General features: G+C 47.8%; 1 protein-coding gene and 1 long non-coding RNA gene across 2 annotated transcripts in view; one reads left to right on the top strand and one right to left on the bottom strand.

The window, feature by feature from the left end:
* Window positions 1-23,598, bottom strand: part of LEKR1 (leucine, glutamate and lysine rich 1) — a 336,798-nt gene that overhangs the window by 26,333 nt on the left and 286,867 nt on the right. Inside the window, exons 18-20 of the mRNA XM_067737845.1 lie at window positions 17,712-17,865; window positions 17,146-17,261; window positions 12,932-13,016 (exon numbers count right to left, since the gene is read on the bottom strand). The gene's annotated coding sequence lies outside the window, so the exon portion shown is untranslated. The remainder of the gene's footprint in view (window positions 1-12,931; window positions 13,017-17,145; window positions 17,262-17,711; window positions 17,866-23,598) is intronic.
* Window positions 2,009-3,313, top strand: LOC137224416 (uncharacterized). The gene is made up of 3 exons (XR_010943336.1): window positions 2,009-2,130; window positions 2,356-2,422; window positions 3,154-3,313. It is a non-coding gene; the product is annotated as an uncharacterized lncRNA (long non-coding RNA).

The following is a 23,598-nucleotide window of genomic DNA, read 5'->3' as shown; positions in this document are numbered from 1 at the left end:
TGTCCCCTGCCCTGGGCTTTGCCTCTGCCTGTACTTTATCACTCACGCTGTGCTGTCCTGATTGGCAGACGGGCTAGATTGCAACTCCTGGAAGGCAGGACACTTTTATTCATCTTCCAGTCCCTTCCAGTCCCTGTTAGCACAGCACAGTGATAAAACACCATTTCTGGAACAGATCAATGGCTGTTTTGCAGAAGCAAGGATCCTAGGTAGCTAGTTCCACCCCCGGCTGATGCAGAAATTTTACATAGCATCCTCTAAATGTGTGGTAGAAGAATACTTTGATTAATTGGACAATACATGAATTTTAAGCACTCAGCTCAATCAGCAGATCCAACACTGTAGCAGCCTGCAGTGTTGTAAGGCTCTCTTGGTCTGCTATCAACTCCTCAGCCCTTCAGTTAAGGTCACAGGAGTTGACAGTCCTGTAATCTGAGTTGTCATTTCAACCCATGACCTTTGATATGTTCCAGGCATCACAGACCTTCCTTCCCTTCATTTCTAGAGGAAGCTAGAAAGAAACCATGAAGGAAGGCATCCTTAGGGGTAAACCTAGAAGAGGGGGAAGTTGTATTTGTATCTCAGTTGTATTTGTATAGCAATCTAGCCCATGAAGAGAGGGCTCATTGCAGGGGAGGTTGTTGGAAGATGGTATAGGTGTGGAATACATTGTAAGCCTATCTACTCTGTCACCACGTCCTGACAGTTGTGCCTCCTATATAGAATCTTCCCCCTTTCTCTCCTCTGTGGCTCTTCTCCTAGTCTTGAACTCACCTATAACAGCTTCCTAACTGGTCTCATGACATCCACTTATGACCCTTTCCAAGCTCTTCTTTCCAAACTCTTGTGGCCAGAGCAATCTTTCTAAAATGCACATTTGATCACATCGCCTGTCCACTTAAACACTTCAGTGGCTCCCTGTTAACGGCCTGGCTCGAATCCAGCCCTATCATGCATGCTGCCCACCTCCCTGTTTGTGCTGTGGTCACACTCGAGTCTTTCACGACCTTGAAGACACAAGCGCCATGCCACGCGGAGATGCACAGACCCACCTGCCCTAGTTAATCCTATTCCTTCAGATTTCATTTCACTCATCAATTCCTCAGAGATTTCCCTGATATCCCTTATTAAATCAAGCCCCTTATTATGTACTTGGGGCACCACACATTGCAGTGTCATGTTAGTTTGTGTGGTTATTGGATCAAGGTCGTCTCCTTTTCCATTGTGTAAGTTCCATGAGGGCAGGGATCATGTCTTTTTTCACTGACGTTGTATTCTTGGTACCTAGTATGACCCGGCAAAGAGTGGGCATTCAATCCATATTTGTTGACTTGAAATGAGTGAATTATGGGTGCTATTAAGGGTACATGGAGGAAAAGCAGAAATGCGGGAAGAATGAGGACTTCATGGAACCCAGAGCTGGGGCACAGGATGATAATTTGAATGCACGCCATCCTAAAATAGGATGTTGGAGTTTCTTTAGACTAGTTGCAAAAGTTGCAGAGTGCACAACATTTATAGCTATATGTAACTTCCCTTCTCCCAGGCCACAGCCGCCTCAGGGAAAACCAAGGATTTCGGGTCAATTCCCAGAGGTCTCTGGCTCTGCCTTCTGAACACCTCGCAGGCGCCATCCGCTGCTGACCCGCAGCTCCACCCTTCTCCGCTGGGGGCGAAATGACCGCCTTGCTCTGGCTGCCCCCGCTGGTGCTTCTGCGCCCTCTCACCAGCGCCCCACACCACCCCCGACCCCGGCGGAGAATTGTCCCCCCACCCGCTCCTCTCCCGTAGGCGATTCCCATCCTTCCTCGGTCGTCACATCTCTCAGTAGTTTCGTAGCACACAAGTCATTTCCTCTTCTTTGTTCATGAATCTTAAATGCAAGCGTCTAGGGCCTGCCAGTTGGTTTCATTTCCCAGTCCGTGTTTCTGCCAGGGCTTGACAGGGCTGGAGGTGGCAACCATTCATCCCACAAACATTTACTTCATCAGAGAGAGAGACAGAGAGAGAGAGAGAGAGACAGAGAGACAGAGAGACAGAGAGACAGAGAGAGAGGAGCAAATGCGGCCCAGGCCCCAGGAACTTGTCACCTTCCGGGGGTCTTTACAGGCACCTTCACCTCTGGATGAGGTATTCCGCTGTCAGACCGTGGCTGAGAATCCGTCCTCGCGACACTAATTTCTGCCAGGAGCCAGGAGTTCAGAAGAATGTTAATCTGTTTTTCTTCCAGCTTTCCTTACACAGCTGACAATATTATTACTCTCAGCTTTTACAGTGCAGGTCGATACACAGATCACAGGGTCCAAGAGGGCTCCTGAGTCATTTGAGAGAGTGACCTTTTTTTTTCTTTTCTAGGTCTTCCATCTCTGTGAATCAGCGATGTGAGAAACCCGGGCCTCAGAAAAATTCAGGGAGGCTTGAGGTGAGCACGCCAGAGGAGAGTGTTGGCAGGAGCTGAGGGCTGCCACGGTGGGAAGCTCGAGCCCCCTCTGAGGGGCTCCGGGTGATGTCTGCCTCCTGTCAGCGCCGTCGGATCTCTGTGACTTGGGCAGGGATGAAAATGTGCAGCACAGCCAGGGTATCCTGGGGGTGTGTGGGGTCCGGACAGCCCGTGCCAGCCGCATTTACTTTTCCGAGTCGTTGGAACAAAGCAGCTGTGGGGCTAAGCCTGCCGTGACGAGAACCCACAACAACTCCAGAAGGCCCCTGCCCTCACCGCCTTCGCTCCCGCAGCGCCGCACTCCTGTCTGTTTAGAGGTGTGAGCCTCGTCACACGGCAGCTGCTGGATGAGTTGTCCCTCTGCGCCGTGTGCGCCTCCAGGCAGGCGGGAACCTTGGCCCGCTTTCCTCCGTGTCTCCAGGGCCGGGCGCAGGGTGCGGCATCTAGTAGGTATCTGATGAATAAATGAATGGCTATAGGGACATATAGGAGGCATAAGAGGCCCCTAGAGTGGGAATGGGTTCAATAGCACCGTACTGTGTTGGTTCTCTACAGTTTGCGGGACCCAAAGAAGGAATAATTGGTCCTTTCTAGAAAAGGCATGTCTCATGTGGGGATTGCACAAGGGAAGGTGCCGGCCAGCGGGGGATCAGGCAGGCAGAGGTAGAGGAAAATGGGGAAGACGACATAGGAAATGATGGTGTTCATCCTAGGGAGACTTCAGAGCATGCCAGGCGGAACCCTGATTCTCCAGGAAATGGACCGAGAGTGCCTGGGAACAGGGCTGGGGGAGGCCCGCTCTCAGGGAGTCGCATCTCAGCCCCCGCGAAGACCCCCAGGCGGACTCCTGCGCTTTCCCACGGCCGTCCACTAGGGGGCAGGCGGAGGCAGGAGAAGAGGTGGGGCGGCAGCCAGCCGGCTAGTGGCCTGGGCGCCTCAGGCCGCAGTGCACCCAGGCTCACATCCAACACACTGGGCTGTTTGTATTACTCAGACAAGGCCCTGCCTCTCTTCCTGCCTGTCGTGGCCTCTGTGATTTTATACGGTGTGGCCTGTGACATGAGATACCACGAGGCCATGGTAACCAGAGTACACAGCTCGGTGTGAATGTTAATAAACAGGAAAAAAAAGTAATCCCTGGTTTTCTTATTTTACTCACCATTTGTGGTTTTTCTATCCCTGTCTCACATATCCTTTATTATACTGAACAATCAAGATGTAACCGAATTCCACTACTCTTTAAAATGAAAAGATAAATGTGGAAAATATGCCCTGGTCTCCTGTCATGTAGCCTTGAAAGTAGCGACTCATTTCCTCATGTGCGACTTATCAGTTCCTCTGGATATCCTGCCAACACTCCTCTTGTGTACCAACACATCATCTCAGGGGAAAATTACATTCTTGATAATTCCCACATGCCTTGAAAAGTCATTTCCTTCTAAGAAACTCCTGATGATGGGAATTCTTAATTGGTTTAAATTTTTCCTAATCCTCAAGTATTGAATATAAACAGCACAACTGTCTTCCCATATAAATTATCCTCCTCTACATCTTATCAGGCCCACAGACCTGGGACTCAAATAAACTAGACTGAGCATGAAGGAATCAACATTTTACCAGGCCAGATCACAGAAATGAAAGTCTTTGTGTAGAAATGAGCATTGCTTCATACAAAATCAGAGGGTTTGAAAGTTGTTTTCCTACCTGCTGAGAATGTCCGATTAGAAGCCCATTAGTGCTTGATAACATTAATAGAAAGCCTTGCTTTAATGAAGTTAAAGACTCTTGAATGAATTGCATCTTTAATTGTAATGAGAACAAACTAACCATATTACATGAGCCATTGGAAAATGGTAAAGCCATCTTAAAAGAAGTGGTTTTCTAGTGGAATCAGAATTCTTAAGCAAACCTTTCAGGCTGAAGACCTTCTGGAATGCTTCCCCTGATTTCATTCCAACAGCAATCACAGCTGGGAAATATAAAGTATGATGTCAAGTTACTTTAATGGTATGCAAAATTCTCAAGAATTTTCTAAAAATATGCATTTCCAGTGATACCATAGACAAGTTGGTCTAAAATTGTTTGACTTTCAATTAAAAACATAAACAAACAGGCTTGGATATATTTGGACACAACGTTGCTGGAGGTTCCAGATTCCATTGTTTAAAGGTATTCCATAAATACGACAAAAAGTGTGGAGAAGGCATCCATCTGGTCCGGTATTCAGGTTTACAAAGAAAGTAATTACAGGGCCAGAGACTCGGTGTCAGCCCTCATTCATCTAAATTCTCTTTCTCACATCAACATAGCTTGACCTTGATTTTTTTAGATGCAAGTAAAGGGTACTGATGTAATTTGAATAAACCAGTTTTTAAAATTCCCTGAGGAGTCTGGAATCAGAAATAACAGGCTTGATGGACATAAGCTTGAAGGAGTAACCAACTCTTAAGTAATTATGGTGGTTTTAAAACAGTATCTTCCCTTCTTATTGAGCTAAAATTCCATCTTCTTTCTAGGGAACGTTTATTTGTCCTATTCTTTGGAAAACAGCCAAACGCTGGTTGCCACCCCTCCCCTCCCTGACATCCCCACCAGGCCCTTGGTGCCTCCGCAGTGGCCTCTGTGGTCAGTGGCCATCTCTGCTGCTAGATGACCTCCAACCTTCCTCGCCTTTCTCTGAGGGCAGGGGCCTCGCTTCTCTTCCTGACAAAGCACTTTCAGTCAACTCCTGGTTTTCTTCATGGTTGATTAAACTGTCTGTGTTTATTCAGGACCCTTCTCCTCTTTCTGTGTCCGGCTGCTGACCTTTCTGTGGCTTCATGGTAGAGGAGAAAGCTCACAGGGCAGTCCATCTGACTGCATGTTTGCAGCTCTGGTAAAGACTTGGTCCTGGAAAATGTTTAGGCCATTGAAACGTTAGTATGTCTTCAAAGCGTGTGACTTTTTGCCTGGGTAGGTTTCTGAGTTGCTGTTACTGAGTGAGGTCAGAGGCACGTAAACAACACTAGAGGCCCCGTGAGTAAGAACTGCTAACATCTCTCTTGAACCTCACTGATGTTGATCATCTTGCCACCACGCTCCACAGGGCTTCACACGGTCGTGGTTCCTAATAAGAGTAGGTATGGTCTTAATGGCTTGGAAATGGGAAGGAGAGAGAGACTGAAGTGCAGAGAGTTTTGCTGAGTGGCCAAAAGACAAGCCAGAACAGATACCGTACATCAGAACGCCCTTTACAGAGATTCTTGTCAGCATGATACCTAATCCCCAGCCTGCATCCCTGGTCCAGGGCTCTCAGGCAAGCTCAGCTGCCCCCAGCGGCACCCAGGCTCCGGGCCCAGGTCAAAGGCAAGTTCTACCACGTGCAGGCCTCACTCCCTTCACCAAACCCTATAACATCTACTTGCTGTACCTCTCAAAATGACATTGTTGTATTTTGCTTATTTGTGTGAATCTTAGGGGCACAGAGACTGTGCCTTCTGTACGTTTACTGCCTGGAAGCATGCAGTGCATACTTTAGTGAAAGTACAGATAAATGAAGGTACAGGTGGGCACCATCTGAAGGCCGTCTCTTACGTTCCTTCAGTGCCACCTTACTCACCTGTGCTGACTCTTATCCTCCCTCACCATCTCTCAGAATATACTCAGTTCCCAGCTTGTACGATTGGCATGGCCTGACTTCTCCCTTTATTTGTTCATCTCAGCTTTATAGAAAGCGCTGCCCAGTTATTACTCTCCATCTCATATTGTAAACTCTTAGAGGACAGAGGTTCCATGGAACTCCCTTTGCCAATTAACTTGACTGTAACACAGTGAGAGGCTAGATGCTTAACGGACTTCAGAAGACGATGCTTAAAATCAGAGAAGTGGCTCCCTAGAGCTGACTGCTGGTGTTCTTCAAAGTGTTTGATGGTCCAGGACTTGCTGTGTGTTCTCGGTCACCGTCGAGCCCTCTCTTGTTATGAATCCCCCATATACATTTTGTTTGGTTTAGCAGCACGTGAGTTGGTGAGAGACCAGGAAAATTACTCTCTGAAGGCAAGGTTTCTCAGCAGCGGCTCTTTGACATTTTGGGATAATTCTTTGTCGGGGGGAGGTGGGGGCGCTGCTGGCGTGTGTGTTGCAGGGTGTTTAACAACATTCTTCATCTCTCCCTTACTAGATGCTGGTCGTGTTCCCCAGTTGCGGCAACTAAAACCGTCTCCAGACATTGTCAAGTGTCCCTTTTAGTTGGGGTGGGGGCAGACACGCTGCTGCGGAGCCACTGTCTAAGGGATAAAAGCTGGAGGGAAAGAATGATCATAACCAAGGTTTCTTCTTTTCTTTGGAGGTTTTCTGGGTTTTTTTTAGAAAAATATAACCAGTCTGGTGCCCTGGCCTAGCCAGTTTCAGGGAGAGTCTCCCAAAATGCATTTAAATTACAGTACTTCACCTCTTTGCCTTTTTTTTCCCCTTAGGGGCCATTTTTTCCCCCCATCATTACCACTGGGTTGGGCCCTGCTTTCTGTGGCTTAATCCCATCTTGTTTCAGGAGTCCCACTGACTTTTAACAAATTCTGAGGGGCACATGACGAACCTCTAGGAGAGGCAGCTGGCCAGAGGTGCTGGGCAGGGCTGCCTGCTGTCCCCAGCCTGGACACTGCCCTGGTGAGGATATCGTGCTTGGGGATCTGCTCCTCCCTTTTGGGAAAAACTAGATTTTTATCTCTTCCTTGGGAGTTAATAAGCCACTGGGGGCAATAACTCACACAAAACCAGGCTGGCAAACCAGACCGCGACCGTGTTGCCTTAAAATGCTTATCTCCTCAGAGCTCTACCCAGGGTTTGAGCTCTGAATGTGGGCAGCGTGGATGTGGTCCAGAGTGCATGCAGGGCCCCCAGGCCACAGGCTCCAGGCCCTGGCTGGGTACCTGGCCCCTTCTGTCTGTCTCAGCTTGCCCAGGGATGACCCTTGTGGGCTGATGGGGGAGGGAGGGAGGAGGCTGGGATCTGAGAGCACAGTGAGAGCTGAGAGATGTGCACAATCCTTAGATATCATTTACAGCTTCTGCTACATTACAGGCCGAGGGCCGGTTACCCCTCCTGCGCAGACACCTTTCCAGGAGACACCGTGCCTTCCGTTATCGGGAGGCCTGGGAAACAGCAACAGCTGTGATGGATGTGGGATCAGGACAGAGGGACTCGGATGATCTCATGAGATATTCTCTTCGGGCTGTGGGAAAGCCTGATGAAATAGCCCTGCCTCTGAGGAAAGCTCATCTCCCTAGAGAAGGGAACAGTCCCCACTGCCCTGGGGGAGCTGATCGCTCGCCGGAGGGGGCTGATGGCCCCCGCAGGCTCTGGTTTTTCTGATCCCTATCTCCCTCCTTCCCTTGAGGACCATCTTCCTCTGTCCTTATATACTTTACTCAAGGGTCTGGCCACTGTGTTTGCTAACGCCGGGTCTCTCAGGAGCGACCTTTGGCATTCTGTGCACAGCTTTCAGAACCCAGGCATCAGTAGGGGTTTTTCCTGAGTGGAGCTGCAGCCTCATGGCTGCCCTGAGCGATAACCTTGTGTCAGGTGTGTTCTCCAGGCTTGTCACTTGGCCACATCCTGTGGGATGTGTTCTTCTTGACTGTGGTCTGATTTTGATAGACATTTCTGCTAAGTGGAGAAGGAATGCCTTTGTGAAGTTCGTATGTCTCCTAATAGAGGGGCAGGAAAAAAAATTAAAAGAACACCGTGGTCCCCATGTTTTTAAGCAAGGAAAGCAGAAAGCCACCTCTTTTTCCAGGCCATCGAGGTATCTGGTGCTGTCTTTGGAGCCTTGTCCATCAGAGGCTCTCTCCAGCTTGGGCTCTGGAGGCAGTGCAGCTCTAGGGACTGGCGGTAGGTCCTCAGCGTGTGGAAATGCATCAGCTCGACCCACTTTTCTGTCACAAACCAAGTGGGGCAGTAAGTGAACCACATCGAGAGCCCTTTCTGCCACTTGAGTCATTCTCACTCCCATTGCTGGGCCTTTGTCAGAGTCCTTTGTCACTTCTGAAAATGTTATTTCTTAGGAAGTAAAAGAACAGTATGGCCATGGTTAGTGTTGCTGGTAAGTCCTGTTACTTGAGGCACATTTACTATAATAGAAAAATGTGAATCTGACCAGTGTGTTACAAAGCTGGTTACTACCACAACCGTCAGCTTTGTCCCCACGGCACCTGCACTTCAAAAGCATGTTCTTCAAAAGCCATTGTGTTGGGGAAACGGGATGAACAGTGCTGTGCGACGCTGATTTCTGTTCAAAAGGAAAGAGGAGAGAATGAAAAAAAGCCATGTGGTTGCAACAGGGCTCTCTGCAAGTGCTGTTTCCACACGGGTCTGGTTTGTTGGTCAGGGATCTTGGTCAGGGATGTTCTGTATTTTCTCTGTGTATCTAGTTCACATGACTTCTCGTTCAGCCCTGTCTCAGTCAATATTCTTCATGCTCATTTAGGTTAAATGTGCCTTTTCTTCCTTACAGGTGTCTCTGCTTCTCAGAGGCTTTCACACTTGGTGTGAGCATCCTCTACAGACATGAAAAGATGTGAGGTCCCAGATCCCTAGGGTCAACATGCAGCAGCTTTCTGGATCGCGAATTTTACTCACAGACTTTGGGGAAATGTTGTTTTATATGAAATAGTGATCTAACGATGGAGTTGTGTGCTCAGTTTGCATACATTTTAAAGATAATGCACGATGCTTCAGAAACATTTTGTGCTGGTAGCAGATGCCATAGGCCACACCCCTGAGACTCCTGAAGTGGGTAGTATTATGGGTTGAATTGTGTCTCTCCAAATATGTTGAAGTTCTAACTCCTAGGACCTCAGAATATGAACTTATTTGGCAATAGGGTATTGCAGATGTAATTCCTTAGGTGGGCCCCTAATCCAGTGTGACGGGCGTCCTTATAAAAAGCGGAAATGAGACACAGACATGCACACGGGGAGAAGGCTGTGTGAACGTGGAGGCAGAGATGGGGGTGATGTGTCTACCAGGCAAGGATGCCAAAGGTTGCCAGCAAACCCCCAGAAGCTAGGGGAAGGCCTGGAACAGATCCTTCCTCTCAGCCTTGGAAGGAACTAACCCTGCTGACATGTTGATTTCAAACTTCCGGGCTCTGGAATCGTGAGGCAACATATTTCTTTTGTTGAAGCCCGTGGTACTTCGTTACAGGAGCTCTGAGCAAACTAATCCAAGGGGTCAGTCTTTTCTCTTGCTGGAGGTGCTTCATGGGCGGAGTTTGAGATCCCCTGAACCGTGCCATTTAGGGTTGGACAGACCCAGCTTTGGATTCTGGCCATGCCGTCTACAAGTCACGTGGCCTTGGGCACGGATCCAAAAGTCCCATTGCGAGGATTTACTTATTTTTTAAACTTTTTAATTTTTTATAAATTTATTTGTTTTATTTATTTATTTTTGGCCGCGTTGGGTCTTCGTTGCTGCACGCAGGCATTCTCTAGTTGTAGTGAGTGGGGGTTACTCTTCGTTGCGGTGCACGGGCTTCTCATCGCGGTGGCTTCTCTTGTTGCGGAGCACAGGCTCTAGGTGTGCGGGCTTCGGTACTTGTGGCATGCGGGCTCGGTAGTTGTGGCTCGTGGCTCTAGACCGCAGGCTCAGTAGTTGTGACACACGGGCTTAGTTGCTCCGTGGCATGTGGGATCTTCCTGGACCAGGGCTCGATCCTGTGTCCCCTGCATTGGCAGGCAGATTCTTAACCACTGTGCCACCAGGGGAGCCCCTCCATTGTGAGGATTTAAATGAGAGGATGAGTGTGATGATACCAGGCACGGGACCTGGTAACCTGGTGGGTTCTCGGTAGATATTACTCCTGTTTCCTTTTTCCCTTCTGACCTTCTTGTCCCTAGAGGTCATTTTGTCAGAGAGACAGGAGCTCAGGAGCCCTGGAGAGGTAAGATGACATCCTCAGTCACACCATGAGCTGGTGCAAGGCTGGATATCAAATCCAGGCCACCCGACTCCACACCTGTGCTGTGGTTCCCTATGATGTCATCTTTGGGGGGCTCCTCACCCCCTGCTATAAAAATTCTCTGTACGTTGTCTCCCACAGACAGTTGCAAAGGTGATGAAATAGGTGACACTCTAGGCCCTGGGTGCTCTTTGTACCATCTAGTGAGAAGTTCCTGCTATGGGTTCTTGCATTGTCCAGAAAGACTTCTTAACAGAAGAAATGCCTGTTACTTCATTGCTTACTTTGTTCTTCTTTTTACATATTCTTTAAAAAAATTTTTTTAGTTGAAGTATAGTTGTACAGTATTAGATAAGTTACAGGTGTACACTACAGTGATTCACAATTTGTAAAGGTTATACTTCATTTACAGTTATAATGAAATATTTGCTCTATTCCCCGTGTTGTGCAGTATATCCCTGTAGCTTAGCTTATACCTAATAGTTTGTAGCTCTTAATCCCCGACCCCTATGTTGTCCCTCCTTCCTTCTCCCCACTGGTAACCACTAGTTTGTTCTCTATATCTGTGAGTGCTTCTTTTTTTGTTGTTATAGTCACCAGTTTGTTGTATTTTCTAGATTCCACGTATAAGCGATATACAGTATTTGTCTTTCTCTGACTTATTTCACTTGAGCATAATGCCCTCCAAGCTCATTCATGTTGCTGCAAATGGCAAAATTTCATTCTTTTAATAGTTTTAATGGTTGAGTAGTATTCCACTGTATATATATACCACACCTTCTTTATCCATTTATCTGTTGATGGACACTTAGCTTGCTTCCGTATCTTGGCAGTTATAAATAATGCTGCGATGAACAATGGGGTGCACGTATCTTTTCGAGTTAGTGTTTTGTTGGGTTTTTTTGGATATATACCCGGGAGTGGAATTTCTGGGTCATATGGCAATTCTATTTTTAATTTTTGAGAAATTTCCATACTGTTTTCCACAGTCGGTGCACCAATTTACATTCCCATCAACAGTGTATGAGGGTTCTTAACATGTTAGCACAAAGTAATTATTCCTCATGAAAAGACTATATTTTGTTCAAAAATGTTTTGCAATGTTCATTACAGGAAAAAAGGGCTTGGGCCTTTTAAGAAGAAACCAACTATAAAGTCTGAGGGCTGATCAAGGTCCTAACAACTGCGGAGGCCTGTCCTGCAGGAACACAGCCGGATCCATCGTAATAAGCCATTGATAAGCAAGGGATTAAATTAGTTGGTGGTGACCAATTTCAGATGCAAAGTGGCTTGAGTTACATCTTCCTGATAGAGGAGCGTATTGGGGAAAAATCAGTTTGCAGATTTAGGAAGGTTGCTTAAGTTATGATTCAGTATCGATAAAGATCAAGGGTTTGGAGTCAAACCTGCACAGCTCTCGCCCTCTGCAAGAAAGCTGGACACCCTCTGGAGGAAGCTACAGTCTCCTTCCCCAGAACATGCCCAGGGCACCTCTCCACACAGTGTTGCAGACAATTGCAGGGGGTACAGGTTTCCTCCTTCCACTCACTCTTAGGCCCCCCAACCTTGGGTTAAGAGCCATCACCCTCTCCCTTATTGGCCTCTTAAAAAAAAGCTCAGTGCTAGGTTAAAGGAGAGTTTATGATTTCTTTTCTATTTCATGCTAGAGCTGACTTGGGAAAAAAATTGTGTGGTCTGGGGTGAAGAATACTTATTGGTATAGTAGTGCTGATGAAAGAAACTAAAAATCAAGGTTTACTGAATGAAAAGAACAGAAGAGTTGGGAAGCTGTGGCTGGGTTTCAGGCTGACAGTGTGTGGTCCTGGGGCTTTGAGTCAGTGGCTGAGCCTCTTTCAGCCTCAGTTTCCCTGCCTGCACCCAGGGAAGTAACAGTGCACACCTCACAGCTGCCTTGTGAGCAATAGATGGGACAATATCCTCGATCTTAATGCACCGTGTAAACTGTCGTATGCATAGAAGGTGATATTAATATGGAAAATAAAGTTAGTGACAAAAATACCTAAGCATTTATATTTTTTAGAACTTTGTTCTGAAGTTTGAGGATTTTAATACACTCTAATAAAAAGTATATTTCATGAAAAAAAAATGGGTCTTGTTCTATCCCATGTTTGAATTTCTATATCTCATGGAAAACGTAACCTGGAAGTTGCAAACCAGCTCCCAAATGTGTTATTTTGCCTGCAGGGTGTTAAACAAGTTTTGTTTCGTTCATTTTTTTAAATCAGTTGCAACATTTAAAACTAGAAGTTTTCTTATATAAAATGAAAACAAAACCTAGATTTCAGCTGCTTTGGGGGAAACAGAAGCTGAATTACTGGCGCAGCTGTCTGGGATTTCCCAAGACCTACTGCTCCCCACCTTGGGTTGTTTGCTACCTCAGGCCAGCCATACCCAAGGCACCCCCATCTCCCTGGTATCATTTTCCCAGTAGTAGGACTAGAGTATCAAATAGCAACTCGATTTGAAAAATCAAACCTGTAAAGCGACAGCAAGTGCCATAAGGATGCTCAAACAGGGGCTGTCTGGCCTCCTACCTTTAGTTGGGTCTACATGGGTCAGTTTGGGTGAACGTGGCCGGCGTGGACAGAATTCCTTTCTCGTAAAGTGAGCACAGGATCCCTGTGAGGATTAAGTTAGATGACATATGTAAACACCTTGCAAGAATCAATGCTTGGTAAATGATAGCTCTGAGCAGGGCATCAGGGCATCACAAAGATTCTGACGAATAATCTGCAGTTCAAACTCCAGAAGTGATGGCCCCAGTCAGGCAGCAGCCGAGCACCTGGGAGGATCAGCCTGGGGAATAAGGTGGCCCCTGAAACCACAGTTTCTGAGAACAAGGATGCAGGCCTCCAGACTCACACAGGAAGACCGGGGATCCAAGGTGGAAACAGACCCTCGGTGTAACACAAATGCCCTTTGCCTTTGGTAAATCACTCCTATGTCACCAGGAGTGTTAGAAAGCTCAGGAGATGTGAAGGGCCACACACAGCAGATTTGATGTGTACCTGCTTCTACTCCAAAGAAATATTAACCAGTGACAGCTTGGTGCCTTTGCCCTAAGCACTCATTCCAGTGCAAATGCACAACTGACTTCCTGCAGAGAGCCAGTGACCAGGAGCCTGAAAATCCATAGGGCAGCCTGGGCGTCTCCTGGGTGGGAGGGAGGCAGCCACTATGACCCTGATTGGCGTTATCTTGGAAGGTACCGCCAACCCCTAGAAGCCATGTCCAGGAATGATCTCCCCACTTTCTTCTCCCTGCCGTGGATTCCTCCCAAGTCTGTTTTTATAGGAAGCTGCCTTTCTTCTATTTCTTCTGAGCAGAAGGGGACCATCCCTGGGTTGAGCAAAAGATGAGTAAGTGATTAGTGGCTGCCGTAAAGGGATCTCGTAAAGCATTTATGTTGTCACACAAAAAGGATCTGGTTTTTACACATCTGTATTTTCAGTTCATTTGTGGCAGGTAGAAGGCTGCCAAAGTCATTTGATGACGCCAGGGGTAAGGCTCGCTTTAGGAAATGGGGTAGCCAAGGATCTGGTGTTTCCCCACACTGTTTCCTTCTTCATCTCATGACCTGACAAAAGCAGCTCTCTGAGTCACACGCTGAGTGGCCTACTATTGAGGAAATAATCCATTTGCTATGGTAAACTAGGGATGTCCCTTAGAAAGAAAATCAGGGCTTTTCCTGGGTGGGTCCTGCCCTGGAGTGGGACAAATGATGCAGCAATGAGCCCCACATTGCGGATGTTGACGTGAATAGGGGTGCAGTTTTCACAGGAAAATACAAGGTCATCTCAGTTCAAGCTGTAATCAAGGCAGAGCTTCTGAACCAGGGTGGGAGGGTCCCCAGGGAGCCTGGATTCAGGGAAATCTGGGTTGGAGTGCTTCTTGGTAGCCACAGGCACTCAAGATCCCTGGGGAGATCCACCCTCCACCCCTGCCGCCCCCAAGGGAGGCTGTCTGCTCTGCCAAAAGCCTGAATTTCCTAAAATGGCTCCAGTATCCAAGGAATCCCTGGACAGACACTTTCCAGATGGACTTTAGCTGCTGACTATTAACAGTCCCAACTGTTCCCCACATCTGCTTCTAGGAGATCTCACTGGCTCTGCTCCCTCAATCAGCAGAGATGAGGACACCTCACCCCCATAAATCTTGAGATTGGTGGCTTCTTATTGCCCTTTAGCCCTGCATTCACTCTCTCTCTCTCTCTCTCTCACACACACACACACACACACACACACACACACACACACACACACACACGTGAGTGCGTTAAGATTATCTCCTTGATCTCTGGGCCATCAACTCTGGGCAGAACCACTTGGACAATGGTTACTCCCCCAAATCTGAAGAACTGTACCCCTTAGCCAATGTTTCCAATAAATAATCCTGCCGTTTAGTATAGGTTTATTCTCTGTCTGAAGTATACAGAAATGTAATGGTCTCACGTGTGAAAGGGTGATGATCAGCGCTTGTCTGCTGGACCGGACAAAACTGAACCTGAGCATTTCTTGAGGTTTCTTCCATTCCTAGAATCTCATGATTCTGAGATCCTTCCAAATATACACACTCAAAGCGAGTTTTTCTAAAAACAAATTGGGTCTCACACAAAGTGAGTAACGACTGAACCAAGTACAGAATCTTACTTGGTTCTGGCCCCAGGAGGAACCTGATAATTTACATTTTGGGTGAAAACTCTTCTCCCCTTTAAATATTGCATAAAAATGGCAAGATTCTCGACTGACTAGTAATGTTACTGTAGCAAACAAAGGGGAAACTATGGAAATCTGACACAGAAATACGTGGCCTGTTATTCAACAAAAAGTAAATGCAACAAAAAGAAGAAAGTTGGCCTCATCCTCCGTCCCAAAGCACCACGCAGCCCATGCCAGCCACCAGCACAGCCCTCTGGTCCTCTCCCACCAGGCAGGCCCCTGTCTTTGCTCAGTTCTTCCCAAGCCTTCAGTGCTTCCTGTCCCACTTTGAAGGCAGGGGTTTCCTCGTCTGTATTCACAGCGTGAATTCACAGTGTGAATTCTCCTTTCTGAGGACTTCTGAAGCCCGCCTGCCCTCCAGGCCAGGGGGAGTTCATCTCTCTGTCTCAGGTTCCCAGCCCTTCGTATGAGGAGACAACTCTCAACACCGCTGGCTTATCTTCCCTTGTGTGGTTTGTCTATGTGTCTGTCTCCACGGCTGGGATTAGACTTCCGGAAGGCAGAGACGCAATCCTATCTGTGGACGCTTACACAAGTAGACACGTTTGATACATTTTTATGAAGTTTAAGTGAATTGAAGAAGGGTGACAATACCTCCACTCTAGATTTCTCTGTATATACCACAGACTACTTGGAATGTCGTATAAGAGTGGGGGTGACTTAGCAGATATGGTCAGGGTTTCTCCACCTTGGCACAAGAGACGTTTGGGTCGGATCGTTCTTTGGTGTGGGGACTGTCCTGGGCATTGCAGGGTGTTTAGCAGCATCCCTGGCCTCCACCCTCCAGATGCCGGTAGCATTCCCCCTCCCCTCAAGCTGTGACAACCACAAACACCTGCAGACGTTGTCCAGGTCCCTTGGGGTCAGAATGGCCCCAGTTTAGAACCACTGAGGTAGGTGATTCCCGAAGGAGAGGGAACCTTCCTGAGCGGAAGTCTGAGACACCTTGCCCAGTGAGGAGCTGCCCAGACCTGCTCCTTACTCCTATAATCATTATTGGTTTAATACATCAGCAGAAGGCAGCTATTTATAGCTTCTGGCCAAATATTTTACTCTGACAGGCTGTCACTGACAGGTTGCCAAACACTGGAATTTTCTTAAGTGGGGTGTGGAAAGAGAGAACAGGGTAAGGCCCATCCTCTGTGAAATATGAATATCTTTTTTTGGGAGGTTGTCGTCTTGGAGACAGCACAACAGCTACTAAGAGGTGCCTGGGGTCATGCCAGGAAGACAGAACAGGCAAAAAATAACAACAACAAAAGCTGAAATGAAAGACCTTTTTTCTTAGCAGGATGTGGGGAGACATCACTCTTAATAAATCAACACATACACACTGAAGGAAGGTGTTCACCTATTTTGGCACAAGCCACAGAGCTGTGGGTGGAGATGGTTGGAATATCTTCGGTGTGCAGGGAGGTAACCCCGCGGGTCATCCCTTTGGCTTCCAGATGCTGGGGCCATCTATCAGCCAGGCAGCAGCCCACAGGCAGGTGGAACTGTGATGAAGTGCGTTGGCTCAAACATGGCAAACAGTGTTCGGTGTTGGCACAAACCACCACCCTTGCTTTTCTTTTACGCTACGACACTCTTTCATGTCAGGGAACTGAGTCTGAGTGAGGCCCCCGTGGCCGTGATGGACTCAAGGTCCAGGGCCCGGGGGGAACTGCGGGATTGTTTTTTTCCTCGCTGAGGCGTTAAAGATTGGTTTGTGAAGCAGTGACTGAGGCATTACACATTAATGGTTGCACAGGGACTTTGATTCCATGTATCTCACGCTGACGTAGAAACTGGAGCTGTTATATAAGGTGTTGACTCGCTGTCCTTTCACGCAAGCCCCCCTCATCACATCATGTACCTCCCGGGGCCTGGGGATGGGGAGAGTTGGGGGGTGGGGAGAGGGGGAGTGAGGCCTGCAGAGCTGCAGAGGCGGGACAGCTGAGGAAAGGCCTGAGGTTTGGGGCAGCGCATGTTAGCACAGCTGCTGAGAGGACGTCTGCCTGCAATAGTGATAACCACCTGACTGCTCTCACCTTTGATTTCTGTTGGCTGCCTTCAGATGTGGGGAGCCAGCTGGGGGCCTCTGATGAGAAAATCAAAGATTGGAGGCAACAAACAGGTTGTCGATACCACACGCTCCTCTCTGACACTGAAAGAGAAACTCTGCTGAGATGCAGTTGGACTTAGCAAGGCCCTGTTGCATCAGGAGCAAACATGGGAACAAGGGCAAGAATGACATGAAATACAGTTTCTGCCCTGATGCACAGGTGCTGAAGGAAGATTTTGCACTTCTAAGGACAAGTCTGCAAAATAGGTTCTGAAGGGGACGTGGGATCTGGGTGAGGGCAAGGTGGCCGCACCCGGGATGCGGGGACCCTCTGACCAGGACTGAGGGGCCCAGAGGAGAAGGAGGCTATGGGCACAGATCAGTTCTGGGGTGACAGTCCACCCTGGATAGCCCTGCAGACTCTTCCCTGCTCTCAGTCCCTCAGCCTTGCCCCCAGATAGGGCTGAGGGGCTCCCCTGGAGCAGCCCAGGGGAGGGCAGAGCTGGCCGGGACAGACATTCTCTTCCTCGGGAAAGCAGCCGGGTGACTCACAGATTCCAGGCAGGGAGCGCTGCACGTCTAGACTCAATTCTTGCTGTGATGCATGCAGGCTGCCTCCACACAGTTAGCAAAGTCCCTCTGTTCGGGCCTCATGGGGCCACACCCAGCACTTAGTTACCCCAAAGCACACTAAGCAGACAAAGCCCTGGAAAATGGGAGGAAAGAATTGGAAATAATTTCATATTTCAGAAAAAAATATTGAAGTGTTCATCATGGGAAAAATCAGAACGTTGTTAGTGTCTTTACACATTGTATGGCCAGGCAGTTTCTCACTTCTGCGTGTGCTGGGGCCACCGCAGCCCCTCCTGCCCTCTCCGTCCTGCTCTGACCCTGGCCCCTGATGATAAGGCCACCCTCCCCTGCTCAGCAAGGGGTCTGGAACAACGGCCACATGCCCAGTCCCCTCCATGGTGCTGGAAGGTCTTTCTAGGGAGGTGTTGGGATCTTGCCGCAGCCCTGCGGATGTGAAGGTCCTGTAGTTGTTTCTAGAACGTGCCCTTGAAGGCAGACGTAGACTCTGGCAGCCAATGCAGGACCCTTCTCCCCACCTTGTGCCCCAACACCCACTTCCCAAGGGAGCAATTAATTAACTATAGTCCTGATCACCAGAGGGAATATCTTACTCTGCAGCATCCCATGATGATTCTCCTAATAAGAGAAACGATGGGAAGCTGAGACCAGGGCTGCTGCCCTCTTCCCAGAAAGGGCAGAGCTGCCATTTGCTGACCACCCTCCTGTCCCAATGGGCCCTCCTTCCCCTTTAGGACACTCTCTCATCCTAGGAGCACCTCCCTGACCCTGTGACTTTCTGTGTCCCCCAAGTGCGATGAATCTTTGTCACCTTGCTTCTGTGCCTGAGATTTAACCGCCCTCTTTTCGTTCTGTCACTGCCTGGCTGAATGATGGGGTATCTGACAGGGCAATCTGGTCTCTTCTTCCGGTTCCCAAGTACAAGATGCACCTTCAGGGCTGATGACCCTGTTCATACCCCGGAATGAGGAGTAACTCCCATCAGCTCGCAGGGAAAGACAAGGCTGGGAGATACTGCCCTAAGGGGGAGAGCTCTTGGGGAGAGCCAGCCTCCTGAAGTTAGCCCATGTCCTGACCCGTGTCCAGTATCCCCCCAACAGAGCCAGGCGACAGTATCTTCTGGCTCCTCTGTTCCGCATCGGCTCACCAGGCGGAGGAGGGGACTCCAGCCAAGCAGAAGGCAGCATGTGGTTCCTGGCTTTGGCCCTCTGTCAAGATTCCTTCCAGTCCACTTGCTCCCCGGTTGCTTTTTTTTTTTTTTTTTTTGCGGTACGCGGGCCTCTCACTGCTGTGGCCTCTCCCGTTGCGGAGCACAGGCTCCGGACGCGCAGGCTCAGTGGCCATGGCTCACGGGCCCAGCCGCTCCGCGGCATGTGGGATCTTCCTCGACCGGGGCACGAACCCGTGTCCCCTGCATCGGCAGGCGGACTCTCAACCACTGCGCCACCAGGGAAGCCCTCCCTGGTTGCATTTAATCAGTCAAAGCCCAGTGTTCCAGATGAGAAAGGAGCGGGGAGGGGAAGAGGCTAAAACTCTGTTCAAGTTAAAGCGGGATTTACTGTAATTGGTTGTTCATGCTGACTTCCAGCACAGTGCCTCATACACTGCGGCTCAAATTTAGTATTTCTCATCCATGTCTCATCAAAGCCTGACAGTCCCTGAGTCTCTTTTCATTTCCACAGAACCCTACTTTGGTGGGAGCGTGGCAGGGCGGGGAGGCAGGGGCTCAGTCTGGTAAGTGACTCTGGGCTCAGAGATTAACGCTGGTTAAGTATTAGTGTACTTCCCCTGCCAGGTAAAGTGGTATGGTAGATAACTTTTGGTTTGGGCTGGCTGTGCCCTGAGTCACCTCTGGGAATTACTTCTTCCACATACCGGAAGCTGTTAGTCGAGGTGCGTGCCTGTCCCTGGCCCAAGGTCAGACACTCAAATTTTTTGAGGTTAGTCAGATCTGCCTTCCCTGGAATCCAAAATTGGAGCAAAGTCATCAAAAGGCAGAATCCAATTGGAGGTCATTCCTTATTCACAGCAGTGTGCCCAGGTGACACTGGTGAGGGATTCTTGTGTCTTAGACCCTTGATTCTGTACTGCTTCCTGCCCATGAAGTTCCTCAGTTCCTGTCCATTTTGTCCTGGTTTCTGAGCCTGGTTTCCTAGCCATTGAGAAATTAGCTGTTTTTCCAGTAAATTCCCTTTTGGTGTAGATTAGCCAGGGTTGGTTTCTGTTGCTTACCTCCCAAGGAGCCCTAATTCACACGCACAATGAACCTGGGTTTCTGAGCATCCCTTAAGTCACACTTGGTTTCAGAATGTTGCCCCAAAGTTGAAGCCAGGGAAGTCTTTTCATTTACCCAGACTCCATAGTAATCATCTCCCAGCATCCACCTCTTTAGTTGCCAAGCCCATGCTGGTTATTAGCTGACTATGGTTTCTAACCTGCCTTTTGGTTTCTTGCAGTATTCTTTTACTCAGTTCAGACTGGGCCAAATCTTTCCACCCTGTACCTGGGGAACAGACTTGCTTCCCACGTGTTCTGCTCCTTGATGCTCCTCAAACACACACTAGGGAAATGCAAACTGGGACAATATTTTTGCAAACCAAATTTGCAAAACCATAATCAAGAGCTTTTAAAACATTCTTTCTTTCTGAAATAGTAATTCAACTAATTGAGGACTTTATCCTAAGAAAATTTTCAGAGAAGCAGAAAGATGACTAAGCATATTTTTTACATTATTATTTTGTAGTAGCTCAAACTTGAAGACAACTTAAATGTCTAGCAGCAGGGAAATAAACAATGGTCTGTTCATATGATGATTTGTGATACACCCATTCAAAATCAGTTTTGTGGAATATTTAATGCTATGAGGAAACTCACACTATCTTGTGTACCAGGTGTAAAAAAACCAGGACACAAACCTGTAAGTACGGAATCATCTCAACCCATTTTATTCAAATTGGGAAGGACTGCATCAACATATTAGCAGTGGTTATCTCTTCATGGTTTAGTAGGAAACCCTCTGAGGTAAGAACTATGTCTTACTTAAAGTTATAGCTCTAATTCCTAGCTCAGGTCCAGTCATATAGCTTGCCTGGTGAAGTAATGAGGAAGTTTCTTTTTATTTTTCCATAATTTTCATTTCTTTTAAGTAATGAATGTGCATTCATGTAAAATCAGAAAAAAAACATTTTAGGCAATAGAGCTTCAGTGCATGAGGTTCATTGAAATCCTATTCATGCTTTAGGGTCCATATGGCAGTTTTAAAACATGGTAGCAAATATTTGATTGCTCCTTCTTAAGAGAGGTGGGGCCTGTGTCTCCTCCCTTTAAGTGGGACTGCTTCAACCAACGGGCATAGTGGCAACGATGTTCTGTGACTTCTGAGGCTGTCATAAAAAGCCATGCAGTTTCTGCCACATGTGCTGAGGGTACTTGATACTGATGCCCTGAAGTGCAGTGGCTGCCATTCTGGAGAGGGCATCTAGGGTGCTCTGGTCGGCATTCCGGCTGAACCTGTCCTTCATTCCAGGCGCCAGGCACATGAGTGAAGAGCCACCTTGGAAGTGGATGCTTCCAGCCCCCTGTTGTTTGAGTCACTGCTAGCCAACTGGGGTCCAGACACTATGGAGCAGAGACAGGCTGTCCAAATTGTGTCTCATCCAAACTCCTGACCCACAGACTTCCTGAACATGATAAAATGGTGATTGTTTTATGCCACTGAGTTTGAAGTGGTTAGAGAGCAGTGGTTACAAAAACATTTCTCCTTAAACTCCCTCTTTGTGAAGCCTTTCCTGATCCTTCCTGTCCTTCCCATAATTCCATGTCCTAAATTAAAATTAGTCATTCCTGTTTTCCAAAGCCCTTCTCTATACCTATACCAAAGTACTGACTCATCTTGCCTTTGGCTTTCTCCAGATGATGAGTTCCTTAAGGGAAGCAACTGTGTGAGTCACTTTTGCATCCTCAGGGCAGTGTCCAGCACATGGAATTTAACTGATGGTCCTTCTATTCCTTTTTCTATCAGTATAATGCACAAGAGAGACAAGAATTGACAGAGAAGCCAAATTTGGTGTATGCATCAGGCTTTCCTGGAGTTCTGGCTATCTCCATGCTTCTGGGCTGCAACTCAGTGCAGCAACGGGACGCACTGGGACGGCACTATGCCTGGAAACCACCCCGGTTCTTAGTTTACTCAGGCTGCCATAACAGCGGGGTGACTTAAACCACAGAAACTTATTTTCTCACAGTTCTAGAGGCTGAAAGTCCAAGAACAAGGCGTTGGCAGGTTTGGCTTCTTCCGAGGCCCCTCTCCTTGGCTTGCAGATGGCAAGTCTTCTCACTGTGTCCTCACATGGTCTTTCCTCCATGCATGCACATTCCTGGTGTCTCCTCCTCTTCTTTTTTTTTTTTTTCTTGTGGTACGCGGGCCTCTCACTGTTGCGGCCTCTCCCGTTGCAGAGCACACGCTCCAGACGCGCAGGCTCAGCGGCCATGGCTCACGGGCCCAGCCACTCCACAGCATGTGGGATCTTCCTGGACCGGGGCACGAACCCGTGTCCCCTGCATCGGCAGGCGGACTCTCAACCACTGCGCCACCAGGGAAGCCCTCCTCCTCTTCTTATAAGGATACAGTCCTATTGAATTAGGGTCCCACCCTTATGTCCCCATTTCTTTTTTGCAGTCTCCAAATCCTGTTATAATTGAAATTGGGGCTTCAACATGTGAATTTAGGGTTGGGGAGAACACAATTCAGTCCATAACACAGTGGATTCTTACACTCCCTGTAGTTTACACTCCCTGTAGTTGTAGATGTCAGTGAAAAGAATGAATGAGCTCAGTGATCTACATTCTACCCACAAGTACTTTCCTGGCTGTAAGTTCAGGCTTATGCTGTTCTTGCTCCCATATCCCTTTACATGATGACCTGCTTAGGGGATAGACGTCTGTGATAACTTGTCCTTCTCCACAGCCAATGGCAAGATCTGATCTCAGGTAGCTTTTGTTTGTTTGCTTGTTTTCTGTTTGGTGCCCAAGGAAACCACAGACAAATCTTCAGTATAAGGCAGTGCTGACTGCAAAGTGACGCACGACATGCCACTGTGTACAAGTGGGTGCTCTTCTGTTGCAACCTGGTCAGTTTACAATAGCTGAATAAACAGCATCTAGAAAGGGGCTTGGGAGGGAAGCTGTCATCAGCAGTCGGAGGATGATTTAAGGACATGCAGGAATGCCAGGAGCTAGGGTGACTGGCAGGTAGTCTTTAGAACTTTTCTTCGCAAATTAATTCCTAGCAATGTCTTTTTTTGTCAATCTCTGTTTTATTGTTTTATATCACATTCCAAAAATGAGAGAGAGAGAGAGAGAACACAATCTTCTACTGAGTTGAATTGGACTTGGAACTATTTTACATCCATATCTGTGAGCCACAGGTGCTGAATCAGGCATGGAGCAAATATTCAAGGTCATACACTTGCCCTTTGCAATTCAAATTAAAGCGCACCTACCTTGCAATTTTTGCCCTTGTTTTCAGCTGGTCTTTGTCATACTACCTCACTGTCAAACCAACCCTCTCCCCACCCCTCCTCCCACCTTACTCTCACCTCTTAAGGAATGAGAAAATGTTTCTTGTTCTGATTCACGCTATCACTAATGCATGCTCCACAAGAATCAATCAGCTTTCATTTTCACATAATGTAGTATGTTTACAATTACCAACTACCCTGACTGCATGGAGTGTTCTAATATTAAAAAGTTCTTTATGTGAAAATCAGTTCTGAAATACATTTTTATCTGCCAGTTGAAATTGGTAAGAATTTTGTTCCAGTCTGTAAGAAGGCTTTATCCCTGCTCA

Source organism: Pseudorca crassidens, chromosome 5 (assembly GCF_039906515.1).
Source record: "Pseudorca crassidens isolate mPseCra1 chromosome 5, mPseCra1.hap1, whole genome shotgun sequence".
Lineage (NCBI taxonomy): Eukaryota > Metazoa > Chordata > Mammalia > Artiodactyla > Delphinidae > Pseudorca > Pseudorca crassidens.
Note: the sequence above shows the minus strand (reverse complement) of the source record. Positions and strands in the feature narration are given on the sequence as shown.